Source organism: Hylobates moloch, unplaced genomic scaffold (genome assembly GCF_009828535.3).
Source record: "Hylobates moloch isolate HMO894 unplaced genomic scaffold, HMol_V3 SCAFFOLD_3, whole genome shotgun sequence".
NCBI classification, from domain to species: Eukaryota; Metazoa; Chordata; class Mammalia; order Primates; family Hylobatidae; genus Hylobates; species Hylobates moloch.
Window position 1 is genome coordinate 92,986,870 of NW_026652278.1, and position 13,144 is coordinate 93,000,013.

The 13,144-nt window shown below is 35.6% G+C and overlaps 1 protein-coding gene across 1 annotated transcript in view; it reads right to left on the reverse strand.

Annotated features, from left to right (window-relative positions):
• LOC116461863 (coiled-coil domain-containing protein 7-like) overlaps positions 1-13,144 on the reverse strand; it is a 286,960-nt gene that overhangs the window by 163,819 nt on the left and 109,997 nt on the right.

Genomic DNA, 13,144 nt, shown 5'->3' on the forward strand with positions numbered 1-13,144 from the left:
CTGTCACAGCACAGTGCCAAGAGAGATCTCCTGGGATTTTCAGTTTTCCTGTGGGGGATAAACTGAGCATTGGACTTTTCCCAGCCTGTTATGGTATAAACTGAGAGGCCTGCTTATATTGCACCGCAGTCAAAACACTCAGGGAATCAGCATGGCTAGATCACCTGAAGGTAGCTAAAAACCAAAAAAAAAAAAAAAAGGCAGGAAGAGGGGTGGTCAGAAGCTCTCAAGAAATAGTATGGACCCAATAGCTGACATACAAATCACAGCAGCAGGCTTGCCCACAAACCCTGAGAGCCAGCACTCCTGTGGACCCTGACAGCTGACCTGCCCATGAACCCTGCTAATGGACCCACACAAACTCTGGCTGGGCTGTCTAGTGAAGGGCCAAAGCTAGCATGTAAAGATGCTTCTTTAAATGCACATACATCAATGAAAATACAAGGATCATGAAGAATCAGGGCAATACAACCCCACCAAAGTAACAAAATATAGCTCAAATAAGAGATTCTTAAAAATGGAGATCTATGACCTTCCTGACAAAGACATAAAAATAACGGCCTTAAACAAGCTCAGTGAACTAAAATAGAACACAGATAGACAACCAAATAAAATTAGGGAAACAGCACATGAACAAAAAATGAGAGGTTCAACAAAGACTTACCAACCATAAAAATGTAAACCAAACAGAAATTCTGGAACAGAGGAACACAATGAATAAACTGAAAAATTTCATAGATAGCCTCAAAAGCAGACTTTATTAAGCAGAAGAAAATAACAAAGCAACAAACTCTAAGACAGGTCCTTTGAAATTTCTCATTATGAGAAACAAAAATAAAAATAATGAAAAAGAGTGAAGAAATCCTATAAGATGTGTGGGATACCATCATGTGAACCAATATATGCATATGGAAGTCCAAGAAGAAAGAGAGGGAAAATGGCAGAAGGCTTATTTAAAGAAATAATGAATACAGTTTTTTTCAAATCTGAGGAGGAAAATGGACTTCCAGATACATGAAACACAAAGGATCCTAAATAGGTTGAATCTTAAGAAGTTTACACTGAGACACATTGAATTGTCAAAACTCAAAGAAAATTTTGAAAATGGAAAGAAAAAAATGACATCACATACAAGATAAACCCATAAAACTATCAATAAGCTTTTCAGCAGAAACCTTGCAGGCCAGAAGAGAATGAAATAATATATTCAAAGTACTGAATGAAATAAATGTCAACCAAGAATACTACGCCCAAAAAAATTGTGCTTTAAAAGTTAAGCATAGATACTTTTCCAGACAAACAAAAATTCAGGGAGTTAATCAACACTAGACCAGCCTTACAAGAAGTGATAAAGGGAATTATTAAAGTTGAAATGAAAGGATGCTCAACAGTAACACCAAAGTGTATGAAAGTATAAATATCACTAGCAAGTAAATATATTGATAATCAGAAAATAATGTAATACTGTAATAGTGGTACATGAATCATTTTAACTCTAGTATAAAAGTCAAAAGCAAAAGTATTAAGGATAACTATAATCACAAAAATTGGCTAATGGATACAGAATATAAAGTAATTTTTGACATCAATAACAAAAAATGGGGGTGGAATAAAAATGTAAAATTTTTGTATACAATTGAAGTTAAGTTGTTAACAATTTAAAATAGACCATTTTAACTGTATTTTACTCAAACCTCATGGTAATCATAAAGTAAAACCTATATCAGACACAAAAAAGATGAAAAGAAAATAAAGTATATCATTATAAAAAGTCATCAAATCACAAAGGAAAACGAAGAGGAAGATAGGGTACAGCTATAAAACAGGCAGAAAACAATGTAATTGCAACAGTAAGTCTTTGCCTAGCAATAATAATTTTAAATATAAATAGGTTAAACTTACCATTCAAAAGATATAGAGAAGCTGAAAGGATGAGAAAAGCAAGATCCAACTATATGCTATTTGCAAGAGACTTGCTTTAGAGTTAAGGACAAACTGAACTAAAAGTGAGGGGCTTAAACGCTAAAACGGAAGGAGAGGAAAAGATATCCCATGCAAATGGTATCAAAAAGAGAGCAGAAGTGGCTGTACTTAGATAACTAAGATGTCAAGTAAAAGATTATAAGAGACAAAAAAAGGTCACCACACAAAAATAAAAGGGTCAATTCACCATTAAAATGGGAGACAGAGCAAGACTCCATCTCAAAAATATATATATGTATATAACAATGATAAATATACCTGTGTCCAACATCAGAGCACATAAATACATAAGAAAAATAATAACAGGTATGAAGAGAGAGATTTCAATACTCCAGTTTCAAAAATGGATAGATCATCCAAACAGAAAATCAATAAACAACAGATCCAAACAACATTATAGACCAAATGGACCTAACAGTCATTTAAAGAACATTCCATCCAAAAGCAGCAGGATACACACAATTCTCCTACACACTGAGATATTTACAGGATAAAACACATGCTATATCACAAAACAAGTCTTAAACATTTAAGAAAATTAAAACCATTATAAGATTATTTTCCAGTTACAATGGTATGAAACTAGAAATCAGTAATGAAAGAAAAATGGAAAAAAATCACAAATACATGAAAATTAAACCACAAATTTTGAACAACCATTGGATCAAGGAAGAAATCAAAAGGGAAATTAGAAACTATCTTGAGATTTTTAAAAATCCACAAAACTAAAATATACCAAAACTTACAGCAGGATGCAGCAAAAGCAGTACCATAAGGAAACTTGATAATCACTATAAAAAATATTTCAAATGAACAACCTAACTTTACACTTCAAGGAAAAAGAAAAATAAGAAACTAAAGCCAAAGTTCACAGAAAACAAAATAAAATTGGAACAGAAATAAATAAAATAGGTAACAAAAAAATAGAAAAAATTGATGAAAATGTGAGTTTGGTTTTTGAAAAGATAAAGAAAATTGACACACTATTAGCTAGATTAATTTTTAAAAAGAGAAGACTCAAATAAATAAAACTAGATGAAAGAGGAGACACTATAATTGATGCCATGGAAATGAGAAAAGATCACAAATGACTATTATGAACAATTTATGGACCAACAGATTGGACAACACAGAAGAAATTGTTAAATTCCTAGAACCTACCAATAACCTACCAAGACTGAATCAAGAAAAAATGGAAAACTTGAAAAGGTCAATAGTAAATAATAAGACTGATTCATGGTTTTCATGTTGGGAGATTCTGGTTACTGGTTCAGTCTATTTGTTATTGATTTTTTAATGTAGAAAACCCTAAACTACACGCACGCACACACACACACACACACGTGCGCACAATGGTTAGAACTAATAAACAAATTCAGTAAAGGTACAGAATATAAAATTAACATACACAAATTGGTTTTGTTTTAATATATTAACAATGAGCTATCCAAAAAGGAATTCAAAATCAATCCTACTTACAATCACATCAAAAAGGAAAAAAATACTTAGCAATAAACTTATTCAAAAGGCAAAAGGCTTGTACACTGAAAACAATAAAATATTGCTGAAAGAAATTAAAATGGAAAGATATCTTTTGTTCAAAATAGAAAAATTAATATTGTTAAAATGCCCATACTACCCAAAGTGATGTATAATTCCTATCAAAATACCAATGGCACACTTTTACAGAAATCAAAATAACAATTCTAAAATTCATATGGAACCAAAAAAAACCAAATAGTCAAAGCAATCTGGAGCAAGAAAAAAAAACTAGAGGCATCATACTTCCTGATTTTATAACACATTACAAAGCTTATATTATAGTAAGTCAAAAATATGTACTGACATAAAAGACATATACACCAATGTAACAGGGAGTCCAGAATTAATCCCTATGCACATATTGTGAACTGATCTTCTGCAAGGGTGGTAAGAATACACAAAAGGGAAAGCATAGTCTCCTCAATAGCATTGGGGAAACAGAGTATCCACATGGAAAAGAATGAAATTAAACCCTTATCTTACACTATACACAAAAAATCAACCTTAGTAAAGTGGTTTAAAAAATAAATAAGGTAGGACAGCACCAAGATGGCAGAGGAGATAGCAACCTTCCTCCTTCCTGCTATGAAACAAATATAGATACCTTTCACAAACTACAATAGCCCAGAGAGGTGTCATGGGCCCATTAATGAATCTGTAGCAACACAGTGGAACACAATGTCCAAGTAGAAAGGATCCCTGGTGAAGTCAGCATATCTTAGACACCAGGAGATAGCTAGGAGCAAAGAAGAAAGGTGGAGGCTATGGGCATCAGCCATGCCGCTGGAACCACCATGGTTCCCAATGGCCTGATCCACCCAGGACACTACCATTTCTTTCTACTGAGGTAACCAAGAGCCATCCCCACCAGGAAACCCCAGAAAGGGTGATGTGTCTGTACACTCTACCTCGAAACAAGAATCAGCACTGTTAAGCCACTATTGGGAAAGCAGTCACCACCTCCTCTAACCCCATGTGTGCCCTGACCCAAAACATAGCCACTCTGCAAGTAACCACATTCCAGACCTGGGTTTTGTGTCTACATTGAACTCACCCACATCTCAGACATTGGGAATCACTGTCACAGCAAGGTAGTTTGCACTTCAAATCCCAGAGCCACACATTCACTGTGTGTGCCCATGCTCCAGGCACTGGTTTAGCCACCATAGAGAGCTGGACTGTGCCCCAACTCCAGAACAGCTCAAACAGTGTGGATATCAATATTCTCATTCTTAGCTGCCCAGCTATTTCACAGGAATCTGCACCTTGATTCTGTTACCAAGGTGGCAGCAGAGGTGCATGTGCCCTGGGCATAAGTGCTGTTACTGCCCTGGGTCCCAGAACCATGCTCCTTCCACACATTCCTGTGCTTCACATCTCAGTTCTGCAGCCACTCCATTGGCACCACTAATCAAATACTCATGCCACTACCAATGCAAGCAAGCTGACAAGTCACACCTGGAACCAAGAGGGATTTTATCAGCAAAAACTTCCCCACTGAGAGAAAAAGAAATCAGAAGAACTTTAATAGTCATTGCCACTGAAGACCACAATAATCTTTGCCACAATTGCAAACATTCACAGCATTGGCTGCTGAGGATCCTCGAAATCTTTGTAATCACCAACCTCAGCTCCCAGAGCTACACAAAGGTGACACAACTCTCAACTTCAGCAAAGTCTCAGGATACAAAATCAATGTACAAAAATCACAAGCATTCTTGTACACCAATCACAGACAAACAGAGAGCCAAATTATGAGTGAACTCCCATTCACAATGGCTTCAAAGAGAATAAAATACCTAGGAATCCAACTTACAAGGGATGTGAAGGACCTCTTCAAGGAGAACTACAAACCACTGCTCAATGAAATAAAAGAGGATACAAACAAATGGAAGAACATTCCATGCTCATGGGTTGGAAGAATCAATATGGTGAAAATGGCCATACCGCCCAAGGTAATTTATAGATTCAATGCCATCCCCATCAAGCTACCAATGACTTTCTTCACAGAATTGGAAAGAACTACTTTAAAGTTCATAGGGAACCAAAAAAGAGCCTGCATCACCAAGTCAATCCTAAGCCAAAAGAACAAAGCCGGAGGCATCACGCTACCTGACTTCAAACTATACTACAAGGCTACAGTAACCAAAACAGCATGGTACTGGTACCACAACAGAGACATAGATCAATGGAACAGAACAGAGCCCTCAGAAATAATGCTGCATATCTACAACTATCTGATCTTTGACAAACCTGACAAAAACAAGCAATAGGGAAAGTATTCCCTATTTAATAAATGGTGCTGGGAAAACTGGCTAGCCATATGTAGAAAGCTGAAACTGGATCCCTTCCTTACACCTTATACAAAAATTAATTCAAGATGTATTAAAGACTTACATGTTAGACCTAAAACCATAAAAACCCTAGAAGAAAACCTAGGCAATACCATTCAGGACATAGGCATGGGCAAGGACTTCATGTCCAAAACACCAAAAACAATGGCAACAAAAGCCAAAATTGACAAATGGGATCTAATTAAACTAAAGAGCTTCTGCACAGCAAAAGAAACTACCATTAGAGTGAACAGGCAACCTACAAAATGGGAGAAAATTTTCACAACCTACTCATCTGACAAAGGGCTAATATCCAGAATCTACAATGAACTCAAACAAATTTACAAGAAAAAAACAAACAACCCCATCAAAAAGTGGGTGAAGGATATGAACAGACACTTCTCAAAAGAAGACACTTATGCAGCCAAAAAACACATGAAAAAATGCTCATCATCACTGGCCATCAGAGAAATGCAAATCAAAACCACAATGAGATACCATCTCACACCAGTTAGAATGGCCATCATTAAAAAGTCAGGAAACAACAGGTGCTGGAGAGGATGTGGAGAAACAGGAACACTTTTACACTGTTGGTGGGACTGTAAACTAGTTCAACCATTGTGGAAGTCAGTGTGGTGATTCCTCAGTGATCTAGAACTGGAAATACCATTTGACCCAGCCATCCCATTACTGGGTATGTACCCAAAGGACTATAAATCATGCTGCTATAAAGACACATGCACACGTATGTTTATTGCGGCACTATTCACAATAGCAAAGACTTGGAACCAACCCAAATGTCCAACAACGATAGACTGGATTAAGAAAATGTGGCACATATACACCATGGAATACTATGCAGCCATATAAAATGATGAGTTCATCTCCTGTGTAGGGACATGGATGAAATTGGAAACCATCATTCTCAGTAAACTATCACAAGGATAAAAAACCAAACACCGCATGTTCTCACTCATAGGTGGGAATTGAACAATGAGAACTCATGGACACAGGATGGGGAACATCACACTCCGGGGACTGTTGTGGGGTGGGGGGAGGGGGGAAGGACAGCATTAGGGGATATACCTAATGCTAAATGACGAGTTAATGGGTGCAGCAAACCAACATGGCACATGGATACATATGTAATGAACCTGCACAATGTGCACATGTACCCTAAAACCTAAAGTATAATAATAAAAAAAAAAACTCTCAATCTCATGAGTGCCAGAACTACAGCATCCCACCCAGCAAGTGCCCTCACACTCCTGTAGGAGAAGGTCTTTCAACAGCTAAACTAGTCAGAAGAGGCTACAAGAGGTGACCACTGCACCAGATTTGCAGACATCAATGTAAAGCAACAAGAAACATGAAAAACCAAAGATATAACATGACCAAAACACCACAATAATCTCCTGAAGCTGATCCCAAAGAAATGCAGATATAAGAATTGCCTCACAAAAAATTCAAAACATTTTTTAGGAGGATCAGACAAGTTAGAAAAAATAGTTATGTGTGTCACTTAATAACAGGGATATGTCTTGAAACGTGTCATTAGGCAATTTTATCACTGCATGAACATCATAGAGTTACTTACATAAACCTACATGATATAACCTACTACACACCTAAGTTATATGATATAGTCTACTGCTCCTATGCTATAAAGCTGTACAGTATGTTACTATACTAAATACTGTATTCAATTGAATACAATGGTAAATATTTGTATATCTAAACAGAAAAATTAGAAAAACAGCACAAATATGGTATAAAAGGTTTTAAAACTGATATACCTGTATAGAGTACTTACCATCAAGGTAGCTTGCAGAACTAAGAGTTACTCTGAGTGAGTCAGTAAGTGAGTGGTAAGTGAATGTGAAGGCCTAGGACATTACTACGCACTACTGTAGACTTAATAAACACTGTACACTTGGGTTACACTAAATTTTGAATGAATTTCCTTTATTCAATAATAAATTAACCTGAGTTTACTGTAACTTTTTATTTAATAAACTTTTAATGTTTTTTACTTTTTTACTCTTTTGTAATAACACAGCTTAAAACACAAACACACTGTACAACTGTACCATTTATAGAACTAAAAGCCCACATCAAATAACAGATCCCAAATAAACAACCTAATGTTACAACACAAGGAACTAAGGAAAATAGAACAAACTAAACCCAAAGTTTATAGAAGGGAGAAAATAATAAAGCTCATGGAAGAAATAAACAAAATAGATACTAGAAAAACAATAGAAGGGATAAAAAAAAACAACAGAAAAGATCAACAAAACTAAGAGTTGGTATTTTGAAAAGACAAAATCAATGAAACTTTAATGAAACTAACAAAGACAAAAGACTCAAAATCAGGAATAAAAGAACTGTCACAACTGATGTCACAGAGATACAAAAGATCACGAGAGACTACTATGAATAATTATATGGCACCAATTTCAATAACCCTGAAGAAATGAATAATTCCTAGACACATGCAACCTACCATGACTAAATCATGAAGAAGAGAAATATGAATAAACTAATAATGAGTAATGTGACTAAATCACTAATATATTCTATTAAAGAAAAGCTAAGGCCTCATGGATACACTGCTAAATTCTACCCAATGTTTTAAGAAGAATTAATGCTAATGCCCCTCAAATTTTTCAAAAAAACAGAAGAAGAGAGATCACTTCCAAACTCATTTTAGGAGGCCAGCATTATTGATTAAAAAAAAAAAGCCAGACAACGACACTACAAGAAAAGACAATTAAAGGCCAATATCTCTGATGATCATGCAAAACCTCAACAAAATACTAACTAAATTCAACAGCACATTTAAAGAAGAATTCACCATGATCAAGTGTGGTTTATCTCCTGGGTGCAAGGATGGTTCAACATAAAGCAATAAATGTGATATATCACATTAATAGAATGAAGGACAAAAACCACATGAAAATCTCAATAGATGCAGAAAAAACATCCATTAAAATTCCAAATCATTTCAAAATAAAAATTTTAAACCAGTTAGGCGTAGGAGGATTGTACCTCACTACAATAAAAGCCATATACAACAAACAAGCCACGGCTAACATTACACTCAATGGTAGTAAGTTGAGAGTGTTTCTTCTAAGATAAGAAACAAGATAAGGATGCTTATTCCCACCACTTCTATTCTACAGAACACTGGCAGCCCCAGGCAAATAAATTACAAAAGAAAAAGAAACAGAAGGCATTCAAATTGGATGGGGGAAGTAAAATTATCTTGGTCAGATAACATAAATCAATATATAGAAAACTCTGATGAACATTGATGCAAAAATCCTCAATAAAATACTGGCAAACTGAATCCAGCAGCACACCAAAAAGCTTATCCACCACGATCAAGTGGGCTTCATCCCCGGGATGCAAGGCTGGTTCAACATATGCAAATCAATAAATGTAATCCAGCATATAAACAGAACCAAAGACAAAAACCACATGATTATCTCAATAGATGCAGAAAAGGCTTTTGACAAAATTCAACAACCTTCGTGCTAAAAACTCTCAATAAATTAGGTATTGATGGGATGTATCTCAAAATAATAACAGCTGTCTATGACAAACCCACAGCCAATATCATACTGAATGGACAAAAACTGGAAGCATTCCCTTTGAAAACAGGCACAAGACAGGGATGCCCTCTCTCACCACTCCTATTCAACATAGTGTTGGAAGTTCTGGTCAGGGCAATTAGGCAGGAGAAGGAAATAAAGGGTATTCAATTAGGAAAAGAGAAAGTCAAATTGTCCCTGTTTGCAGATGACATGATTGTATATCTAGAAAACCCCATCATCTCAGCCCAAAATCTCCTTAAGCTGATAAGCAACTTCAGCAAAGTCTCAGGATACAAAATCAACGTACAAAAATCACAAGCATTCTTATACACCAATCACAGACAAACAGAGAGCCAAATCATGAGTGAACTCCCATTCACAATTGCTTCAAAGAGAACAAAATACCTAGGAATCCAACTTACAAGGGATGTGAAGGACCTCTTCAAGGAGAACTACAAACCACTGCTCAATGAAATAAAAGAGAATACAAACAAATGGAAGCACATTCCATGCTCATGGGTAGGAAGAATCAATATCGTGAAAATGGCCATACTGCCCAAGGTAATTTATAGATTCAATGCCATCCCCATCAAGCTACCAAGGACTTTCTTCACAGAATTGGAAAAAACTACTTTAAAGTTCATATGGAACCAAAAACGAGCCCGCATCACCAAGTCAATCCTAAGCCAAAAGAACAAAGCTGGAGGCATCACACTACCTGACTTCAAACTATACTACAAGGCTATAGTAACCAAAACAGCATGGTACTGGTACCACAACAGAAATACAGATCAATGGAACAGAACAGAGCCCTCAGAAATAATGCTGCATATCTAAAACCATCTGGTCTTTGACAAACCTGACAAAAACAAGCAATGGGGAAAGGATTTCCTATTTAATAAATGGTGCTGGGAAAACTGGCTAGCCATATGTAGAAAGCTGAAACTGGATCCCTTCCTTACACCTTATACAAAAATTAATTCAAGATGGATTAAAGACTTACATGTTAGACCTAAAACCATAAAAACCCTAGAAGAAAACCTAGGCAATACCATTCAGGACATAGGCATGGGCAAGGACTTCATGTCTAAAACACCAAAAGCAATGGCAAAAAAAGCCAAAATTGACAAATGGGATCTAATTCAACTAAAGAGCTTCTGCACAGCAAAAGAAACTACCATTAGAGTGAACAGGCAACCTACAAAATGGGAGAAAATTTTCACAACCTACTCATCTGACAAAGGGCTGATATCCAGAATCTACAATGAACTCAAACAAATTTACAAGAAAAAAAACAAACAACCCCATCAAAAAGTGGGCGAAGGATATGAAGAGACCCTTCTCAAAAGAAGACATTTATGCAGCCAAAAAACACATGAAAAAATGCTCATCATCACTGGTCATCAGAGAAATGCAAATCAAAACCACAACGAGATACCATCTCACACCAGTTAGAATGGCCATCATTAAAAAGTCAGGAAACAATAGGTGCTGGAGAGGATGTGGAGAAATAGGAACACTTTTATACTGTTGGTGGGACTGTAAACTAGTTCAGCCATTGTGGAAGTCAGTGTGGCGATTCCTTAGGGATCTAGAACTAGAAATACCATTTGACCCAGCCATCCCATTACTGGGTATATACCCAAAGGACTATAAATCATGCTGCTATAAAGACACATGCACACATATGTTTATTGCAGCACTATTCACAATAGCAAAGACTTGGAACCAACCCAAATGTCCAACAACGATAGACTGGATTAAGAATATGTGGCACATTTACACCATGGAATACTATGCAGCCATAAGAAAGGATGAGTTCATGTCCTTTGTAGGGTCATGGATGAAACTGGAAACCATCATTCTCAGCTAATTATCGCAAGGACAAAAAACCAAACACTGCATGTTCTCACTCATAGGTGGGAACTGAACAATCAAAACATATGGACACAGGAAGGGGAACATCACACTCCAGGGACTGCTGTGGAGTGCGGGGAGCGGGGAGGGATAGCATTAGGAGATATACCTAATGCTAAATGACGAGTCAATGAGTGCAGCAAAGCAACATGGCACATGGATACATATGTAAAAAACCTGCACATTGTGCACATGTACCATAAAACTTTAAGTATAATAACAATAAAATAAATAAAATTAAAAAAAGAAAACTCTAAAGACTCCACCAAAAAACAGACCAAATGATTAAATTTATAAAATTTTCAGGGTAGAAAGTCAACACACAAACATTTGTAGTGTTCCTATACTCTAACAACGAACTGTCTGAAAAAGAAATACAAAAAAATCTCATTTACAATATCTACAAAAAATTAAATTCCTAGGAATAAATTTAAACAAGGAGGAAAAAAAGTTCTACAATGAAAACTATAAAATATTAGTAAAAGAAGTTTAATAAACCACAAATAAATAAAAAGATATCCCATGTTCCTGGATTGGAAGAATTAATATTGTTAAAATGCCCATCAGTTATGAATTTAATCCCTATCAAAATCCCAATAACATTTTTTGACAGAAATAGAAAAAATCCAAAAATTCATATGTAACCATAAAAGACCCTAATAGCCAAAGCAATCTTGAGCAAGAAAAACAAAGCTGGAGGCATTGTACATCCTAATTTTAAAACATATTATTTAGCTACAGCAAACAAAACAGCATGGTACTGGTATAAAAACAGACATGTAGATCACTGGAATAAAATATACAATGGTGTTGAAAAACTAGATATCCACATGCATAAGAATAAAATTATACCTTCATCTCACACTATATACAAAAATCAACTCAAATTGGATTAAGGACATAAATTTAGGATCTGAAACCAGAATTGCTAGAAGAAAATATGGGAAACACTCAATTATGTTGATCTGGGCAAAGATTTTTTGGATATGACCCCAAAAGCAAGGTAATAAAAGCAAAAGTAAGTAAATGGTATTAAACCAAACTAAAAAGCTCTGCACAGCAAAGCAAACAATCAACAGTAGGAAGAAATAGCCTACTGCATGAGAGAAAGCAATTGCAAATCATAAATCTGATAAGCAGTTAAGATCCAATGTATAGAAGCAGCTCAAACAACTCAATAGTTAGAAAACAACCCAAATAAAAGATGAGCACGGGATCTGAATAGACATTTCTCTAATGAAGACATGCAAATAGCCAACAGGTATATGAACAAATGTTCAACATCACTAATCATCAGGGACATGCAAATTAAAACCACAATGAAATATCACTTCCCACACACTAAAGTAACTATTATCAAAAAGATGGAAGAGAAGTGCTGGCAAAGATGTGAAGAGAAGGGAACACTTATACACTGTTGGTGGGAATGTAAATTAGTAAAGCCATAATGGAAAACACTACAGGGATTCCTCAAAAAATTAAAAATAGAACTACAATATTATCCACAATTTCACTTCAGTATGAAATCAGTATATAAAAGAGATATTTGTACTCCCATGTTCACTGTAACATTACTCACAATAGCCAAGATAAGGAATCAAACTTAGTGACCAGCCACAGATCAATAGATAACGAAAATCAGCCTTAAAAAAAGGAAGCAAATTTTGTCGTTTGTTATAATATGGATGAACGTGGAGAACATAGTGTTAAATAAAGTAAGCCAGTCACTAAAAACAAATACTGCATTATCTTACCTATATGTGGAGTTTT